At 50.8% G+C, this 8,732-nt stretch overlaps 1 pseudogene; it reads right to left on the bottom strand.

The window, feature by feature from the left end:
* Nucleotides 1–1,631: 1,631 nt before the first annotated feature.
* LOC119334397 lies at nucleotides 1,632–5,417 on the bottom strand (annotated as a pseudogene).
* Between the last annotated feature and the right edge of the window lie 3,315 nt (nucleotides 5,418–8,732).

The raw sequence follows: 8,732 nt of genomic DNA, 5'->3' as shown, positions 1-8,732 counted from the left end.
ATCAGAACCGAGCAATCCTTGTTTTAGTAGACAGTCGGGAAGTCGTTGTGCTAAGGGTCCGTAGGACCAATGCACCAGAAGAGCAACCGCCACCGACGAAGAGAAGCGTAGATCGAAAGGATACAACACGTAAACAAACGAACATAGACGAATGAAGACATTCCCAAACGGGCCGGCCTTTTGACCAAGTCAAACAGGCCGGCCTTTTCACAGGAATGGGCCTCTGTTGGGTCGTGCCACGTGTCGATGTATCATAGGCGCGTTCGGTCCAATGAGTGGATGATATATGTCCTAACGGTGAGCCGACACGTGTTTCCTCCAGTCAATGATGATTTTACATGTGGAAAATCCCCATTGGTCGGGGCTGTTAACGGGTTATCGGATCCAAAACCGGATCCGATAGCGCAATGGCGAGCCGTTACGGTGGATGCCACGTGTCGGTCACCCTTGACGAAAGCACTTCTATGACGCAGGGTTTATTGTCATGGCAATGGACACTTCCGTGATAATATTTTTGGTAATGTCATGGAACACTTTTACGACAACATAGGTATCACTATCTTGATTCTGTTATAAAATTGTCATGGGTGTAAATGCATGACAGAAAACGTGACCTACTGTAACAAACACATATCATCACGAAAGTGTCTTTTTTTGTAGTGTGAGCTGTCTTCGGTTTGAAGTATGAACAACAAGAAAACTGTCGTTAATATTGCTTGTGTTGCTGCCATTTGGGGCATTTGGACTATGCGTAATAATATTTGTTTTCAGGGCGTGCCGTGGACAAGCACTCGAGTAATCTTGGAGAAGATCAGCTTGTCTCTACATCAATGGAAGATTCTTCCCAGGGGTGATCAATCAATGTTGCTACAATGTTGCCTCCAGCTCCTGGACCGGCGAAGAGGCAAGCTGCTCAGGATCGACTGGGTTGGGAATTGAGAGCGTGCATGAAGAAGACCCGGGGCAGAGTGACGAAGGCTCACTCAGGCTGATTTGAGGAAAAGGGGGGCTGGTGGTCACTCTATTCTCTGTGAAACTTTCTATTTTGGTTTGGCTGATGGTTTTGTTGTTTGCCCTGCGTGGCATTAGACGCTCTCGTTGGCAGTTGGATAATACGGTTCAGTTTAGCGCGTTTAGGCCGCAGCTTTGCATTGCTATGTTCTCCGGTCTAACATTTTGGGTAGACCCGATCGCTTGTAACAGTCATGGAAACTTGCGTTGCCCCGTTTTCCTAATAAAAATGAGGTGGGGGGAAACCCCTTTTGATCAAAAAAGACTATACTGTCTCGCTTAAGTAACGGTTGGGGTGTAAACAAACTTTGATTTGTACGATATTTGAATCGTAGCCTCACTAGATAATTTCGAGACCATACAAATCATCCTGGTGGGAAACATAGTATTAGAACAATTTTTCATGTCACCGGTGGCGGTTCTCAAAATTCTTGAATGGCACGATAATTCTCTGTATCACCATCGACGTTCCCAAAGTGTCCACAAGTCTTTGTGGCGACGAAACCAGTAATTTCAGTCGGCACATATGACGTGTACGCTCGTACAATTGTCCTCTTCTAAAATCGATTCACTCACTCATCAAAAGATTTGGGCGGCCGCGGCGTGTAAATTATGTGACCTCATGTGACGATGTGCTGTAGCACTCGTGGCACCGGTGGCGCGTGGACATGGACCATGCCCTCCAACACCTGCACGACCTGCGCCATGGTCGGCCGCGACGCCTCCTCGTCCTGGATGCACCAGCACGCCACCCTGCACGCCCGCTCCAGCTCCTCAGGACTCACCTGGCCATGCAGCCGCGGGTCAGCCACGACGTCCACCTCCCCTTCAACAATCTTTCCGGTTGCCCACACCGGGAAGAAGGTCCACAAATCACTATTCCCGCTCTCTGCCGCCTCCACCTCACTGGACCCCTCAGAGTTTCGTCGTCCAGAGAGAGATGAGCTCGAAGAGCACCATCCCAAAACTGTAGACATCCGCCTTGGCACTGATAGGCTGCCCGGAGATCCATTCTGGCGCCAGGTACCCGATGGTGCCCCGCATCGTGGTCAACGCGCGACTGAAGTCCCTCCTAACCAGCTGTGCCATCCCAAAATCGGCGATTCTCGGGGACATATCCTCATCCAGCAGGATGTTCTCGGGCTTGATGTCACAGTGTATGATGCACTCATGGCAGCCAAGGTGCAGGTAGGCCAGCCCTCTCGCCACGCCGACCATGATGTAGTACCGATCATGCCAGCTCAGGCACGCACCATCGCGAAAGAGGAGGCCGTTGAGGGAGCCTCTTGGCATGTACTCGTAGACGAGCATCTTCTCCTCCCCGGACGAGCAAAAGCCGAGGAGCCGGACGAGGTTCACGTGCTGGATGCAGCCCAGCGTGCTCACCTCCGTCCGAAACTGCTTGTCGCCTTGTCCAAGGCTTTCCAGCTTCTTGACCGCCACCAGGACATGGGTCCTGTTGTCTCCCTTTTGCTGCTCCAGGACACCGCGGTACACCGAGCCGAAGCCGCCGCCACCCAGTCGCTCTGAGAAGTTCTTCGTGGCAGCACGAAGGTCACCGTAACTATACACGGCCAATGAGCAACCATTCCCGTTTGTCGTACTAGCGAGTCTCCTCGTACGAGCAAGAAGAATCCTCCAGGCTAGTATGGCCGTCGCGCCCAATGCTGCAACACTGGCCAATGGGATGGCAAGAACAAGACATAATGTTCTCCTCCATTTCTTCCTCTCTGCGCCATGCAGATCTTACAATCCTGTTTCTGAAAGCCGGAGATAGAGGTCTGACCCAGAGACGCCGGAGTCCATGTAGAGTTGCTGAAGATTGCGAGCTCCCCGTGCCAGAGGGCACACCCCCTGGCCGAGAAGGCGTAGGCCTGGCAAGAGCAGTTCTTTTGGCAAGTGGACTTGCACTCTGCTTTGCTCTGGGCGGCAGCCACTGCGAGCGAGTCTTCGGGGAGCTTCACTTCCGGCAGCGCTAGGAACCCGTCTGTCGTCGAACCGTTGCGCGCACACGTGAGCGGTATGCTCCGGTGGCAGCCACCACTCCAGTCGCTGAGAGACCAGTTCCCCCCAGCCACCGGAGCAAACCCGGAGGGGCACCGGCATGGCGGCTGTCTCCTCGGGTCGCAGATGCCGAACGTGCCACAAAGCGCGTACACGTCGCACTGCACGGTGGGTGCCGTCCAGAAGAGTTGCCAACTCTGGCTCGCGGACACCCAGATGTACAGCTTTGCTTGGCCGGTGAGATCGAGCACCGTGCGTGTGATGGTCGCGTTGTTGTAGAGTACGTTGGTGACGCGCCGATATGCCGGCGTATCGACATACGTCTGGTTGAAGAGGTCGTTTCTCGTCGCCTCCGGTGTGGCCGCAAAGATGCGGCCGGTCCAGACGCCGGTGTGCCAGTACATACGGGACCGGTTCCACATGAAGAGGAAATCGTTGGTGCCACTGGGGTCCACCGTGTCGGTGAACATCCCCGGCGCGGGGTCTTGGGCGTTCCGCCACGATGTCAGCGCCTGGTACTCGCCGGTGAGCTTGTTCTCACCGAGCCATGCCCCCGAGATGTGCGTGTCCGTGGGGTGGTCGAAGCTCTGCCACATCACGTTGGAGGAGTTGCCGCCGTCCACAAGGACCAGGCAGGCCCGGCCCTAAGGGGGGGCAGGGGGGGCGGCCGCCCCGGGCCCCCAACGTCCAGGGGCCCCTCCCCAAGTGTGCAGTAGCCTGCCTACAGGTTAGTAAGAAACTATGGGCCGTGACCCAGGCAAGTAACCAAGCATGGGACGCAGTCAATGGCAAACATAGCGATTCTTTCTTTTCTTGACGAAGCAATCCCAGATCCTACGCCGTTCTTTTCGCGATAATAAATACGGTAAAAACGTCATGTTCCTTTTCTAGTAATGTCATTCCTAATTCTGATCGCTAATTCGCCGTCTCGTTGGTGCCGATTTTTGTTTCTGGGGCCAGTTCAGTACTCAACACGCGAAGCCGCTTTGCTCTCTCGCCTTCAAGCACAGAACATGCAGATACAAACATGGTTGATTTGCCGATTCGCCGATTGCTACAGCCAGATGCTCTTCGCTCAAGGCCCTACAACCAAAGCCGATTGGATCCATCCAAGGTAGTACGCTATATTATTACTGTTCCCCAATCTCTACTTCCTATATGTTTAGTACTTTCTATTACGTAATTTATCCTTCGGATATATGGTGCATAGCTGGCACCAATCAACCTTTGATTCCATTAGTGTGTGGATGACTTGATACAGTCAGAGATGTGCTCTTGATAAAATTTTCAAGAGTAATACTGGTGCTTCATTGAACTCAGATGGTGAATTACGATAGTTGTTGTGGAGGAAGAGGAACAAATTGATGGGAATGCTGAATGAGAACAAGAGGAAATGTTAACATCAATACCGGTGATAAAAATGTAAGTTCTTATGGGATTACAAACAGGTGCACATACACAATCAGCTAGTGTTGATGCACATCCAGTTTTGCGGTTTTTTAACTAAAAATTATGAAATTCGCTTTCTCAGATGGTGCAATGTATACTATTGTGTTTTTCTAGCACACGAGGGAAGTCAATTTTTATCCTAATGCTTCTATAATCTATAGCTTATCATCTTATTTACAGTAAAGTTAAAATTATTGAAGAACTATTTGAGATCAACGATGACTCAAGAGATTTTTAATGGTTTGCTAACATTATGCATCAGCACGAATTTACTGGAAGAGATTGATGTCGACCCCTTCATAAGTGACTTTGCATTGAAGACTGTCATAATTTTTAAAAGGTAACATGTATAATTATTTTATATATTAGCAATATATATATATGTGTTATATGTATATTGTTTGGATGCATTTAAGCGTTTATTCGTAAAATTTCATATGCATACATAGTCATTATTATTAGAATATTGTTTATACTAAGGGCCCGAGTTTTAGTTTCGCCCCGGGCCCCCAAAATCTCAGGACCGGCCCTGGGACCAGGTTGCCGTTGTCGCGGATTTCTGCTGTGTTAGAGCGCGACGACGACGACAGGTTCGAAGACCACACGACCACCGGCGAGGCGGAGGCGTTGGTGGGACCAACGAGCTCGAGGTTGCCGTCATCAGGGGACACACGGAGCTCGGCAGAGACGACAGTAGACAAGGGAGTCACGCGGTTGGCGACCCACACGACGGTCTGGACGGGGATGTTCTTGTACCAGATTCCGAGGTAGAGCCTGCCGTCGGAGCTGCCAGCGGGGCTGAACAGGCCGAGCTCGAACTTGCCCTGTGCCGAGACCAGCGTGTCGTTGCCCCGCAGCGGACGCCGCGCCGAGAGTGTCGCCGCTGCGCCCGGTGCAGGGGCGAAGCACAAGGCAAGGGCTATGAAAGTGGCAGTGACCAGTGACATGATGAAGCCCATCAGTTCGCCGGTGAATTCTCAGGAAGAAATATGATCTCTCGCGGTGATCCCCGGCATATTAATAACCTATGACCATGAGTTCTACTACTTTTCGTGCGTTCTAGATTTACAGACCAGTAGTATTTTGATTGCATGGCTGGTGTGGCCTTGAATTGGTCCACCGCTAGAGCGGCGACAGTGTGCTGCTGAGTCCTCCACATACTACATCTACTGATTTGTGGATGGGACTGGCTAGGCCCAAGTCGCCTGAAAAATTAATTGGGACAAGTCGATTTTCTACGAGAATTGACTTGCACCAATTTGGTTCAGTTGATTTTATATGAGAATTGACTTGCACCAATTTGGATCAGTCGATTGTTTTTATTTCTTTCAAATCAGCAGAGTACAGGGCAGGCCGGCCGTAACGCATGCAATATCGTGGTCTGGTGTTTTGCTGCATGTACAGGCCACACATAGGTAAGGTGATGAATTGGGCTAGTTTGTTGCCTGGCTAACTAGTTAGCCGTCCATCACTACCGGACTCGCGGCCTATGCCAACGGCCCTGGCCGTCGGCATAGGTCATTTCCCGTTGGCATAGATCTAGCCTACGGCTGCCGTCGGCATAGCCTCGTCGGTGTAGATCACGTCAGCGTAGTCTTGTCAGACCGTCGGCAGAGTATAGCCGTCGGTATATGTCCCTATGCCGACGGCTGACGCTCGGCCGTCGGCATAGTTTAGCCGTCGGCAGTGTTTTTCGCCTGACGGCAACGGATGGCACCGTCAAAAACGCTGACGCATCACGGGAAGCAACGTGGCAGGGATATGCCGACGGCCGTCGGCATACCTCTGCCACGTGGCTTTCCGTGATGCCTCGTGGTGGCAGGGCTATGCCTACGGCAAATCCATCGGCATAGACAAAATCTATGCCGACGGCTTTGCCGTAGGCATAGCTGTGCCACGTGTCGCCGCCTGGTACCTCCTGGCTGCCGACGGCTTAGGCATAGCCCTGCCATGGGCACGCATTGGGAAGTCCTGGGCCATCTATGCCGTAGGCATAGTTTTTTTTCCTGTTTTCTCTTTTTCAATTCATTTGACAACATTTAAAGCAGAAAAATATGGAATTATGCAGAAATATGACAGTTCATCATCTAAACATACTCAAGTTCATCATCATCATTTAAACATACTCAAGTTCATTATCTAAAGATCATCACCGGTGAAAGTTCATGAACATAAGTAGTGCAAGACATGAAACATAAGTAGGACATGAAATGTATGGCACGATGGCCACATGCACGGGTATCATCATCAACATCAAGCAAGACCGCCGCCGCCAAAACCACCGCCGCCAAGACCACCTCCGCCAAAACCACCACCGCCAAGACCAGCTCCGCCAAAACCGCCACCGCGACCACCATCACTCTGCCAGATCGGAGTGACTGGGGTCGACGAAGCAGGAGTCGAGCCACCGGTCCCCTACATGTTTGAGAGAAGATTCTAACGATAAATATGATATGATAGTGTTGAATGAACGAGAACTAGTTTGTCAGTAGTTAGGCAAATGTACTAACCAGACTATCACTGCCTAGTGCCACCCATTCATCGAACGTGGGCACATGTGGGGGGTTCTCCCGCAGGTGGTGGTGGGGGTCCCATTTATGGTGGATTCATGCGGTTAGTCCAAGACGCCAACTTAGCCTAGATGTTAGTTAAACAAGCAAATTAAAAGGTCAGAAGGAATGAAAGTGCAAAAATTTAGCTTGGTTTTAAGAGGGCAAAACTAACCGTCATCATCTGACGGTTGTAATCATCGTTTGCCTTGACTCGTTGCAAGTACTCTCGTACCTCAAGATTCCTATGCTCGACAAAGGCCTTATATGCCTACATAATTTAGGTTGTTTCTAAATGCGCGATGCTGAAAATAAACTGAGAATGCTAGAGAGAAAGAAGATAAAGGGGAAGTACTTACAGCATGCTGGCGGGCTAAGGGAGTCTGTGAACGCCCCGTACTCTCTAACTGGCTCGGGTTGGTAGCCCGAAGCCGTGTGTACAAGATCGAAGGAGTGATCAAGCCATCGAAACACGGATACCGGCCATGTGACTTCCCCTGGATGGCCACCACCGCCGTGTCGTCGAACTGAGACTGGGCGACCTCAGGAACAGGAACATCCGGATGCAACTTCTGATAGTTCTGAGTGTAAGACTCCAGGTGCTCATCGGTCTTGCCGTAGTACTGGCTCTCGCCGTCCTTGGGATCACTCCGCTCGCGGGCCAGCTTCCACGACTCAATGTGTGAGAGCGGCCTCTTCAACTTGTCCTCCTGCAACGTCAAACAGAAGTTAGCCATACATAAGAACATGACGGTAAAGAAGAACAAAAATGCATCATGCATATAGATATACCTTCATGACCTTGAAGCCCCAGTGGTTCCTGTTTTCTTGGCCGTGTGTCTCGTCTTTTCCACGGTTAGCCCGGGCCTTGATGCTCTTGGCAGCAAACTTTGCATCGTCGCCGAGCCACCGATCCACCAAACTCGCCCATCCGTCATGCCTTCCATAGCACCAACGAGGAACAACCTATGAAAATTTTGGAAGCATGACATGTGAGCACGAAACATATAATTGACTGCTTGAAACAATGAAAAGTTAGTAACAGTTACCATCATGAACTGCTCCCTATTCAAGGTAAGTCGTTGCCTCTGTGCTTGAGTTTTGGTCATCTTTTGCTGCAGGTAGATGTGGTAGTACTGCGAGACGGCAACCCAGCGCACCTCGTACTGCAACTGACGAGCTTTCTTCTTTGCAGCCGCAAGCAAGACCACGTCGGCTCTGACCTTGTGCTCGTCAAGAACTCTATAGAGTTGCTGCAATCATGCATAAACCAGAAGCAAACAAGGCATGAGTTGAGTGATTCAATGATAAACTATGAACGAAACTGAAGACAAGTGATTCAGAAGAGAACTTACCCAAAATTTGGTGATCACGGCCTTAGCGGCCGTCTCGTACTCCGCGTTGCTGCAAGCCTCATAGTGGGCCCAGCTTGTGGCCAAAACCCGCAACTGCGGGTCCTTGTCTGGCTGCGGGCAGAATAGGCCAGGCCAAAACTCCTTCAACAGGACAGTGATAAGGCCGTTCGGTTTACGGCCCTTTCCGCGAAGGATCCAGCTACTGCAAAAAAATCAAAGGATTGCCATGTGTACAATAACAAAATGTTGTCATGTGTTGAAAATATGATTGAGAGGCACTTACTCTGTCCCCGCAGGTTCAATGAGCCACTTGTGCGCCTCGATAGAAGGTGGTGTAGGTACTCCGGCAGTACCACGCAGCCAC

Source organism: Triticum dicoccoides, chromosome 7A, assembly GCF_002162155.2.
Source record: "Triticum dicoccoides isolate Atlit2015 ecotype Zavitan chromosome 7A, WEW_v2.0, whole genome shotgun sequence".
NCBI lineage: Eukaryota > Viridiplantae > Streptophyta > Magnoliopsida > Poales > Poaceae > Triticum > Triticum dicoccoides.
Note: the sequence above shows the minus strand (reverse complement) of the source record. Positions and strands in the feature narration are given on the sequence as shown.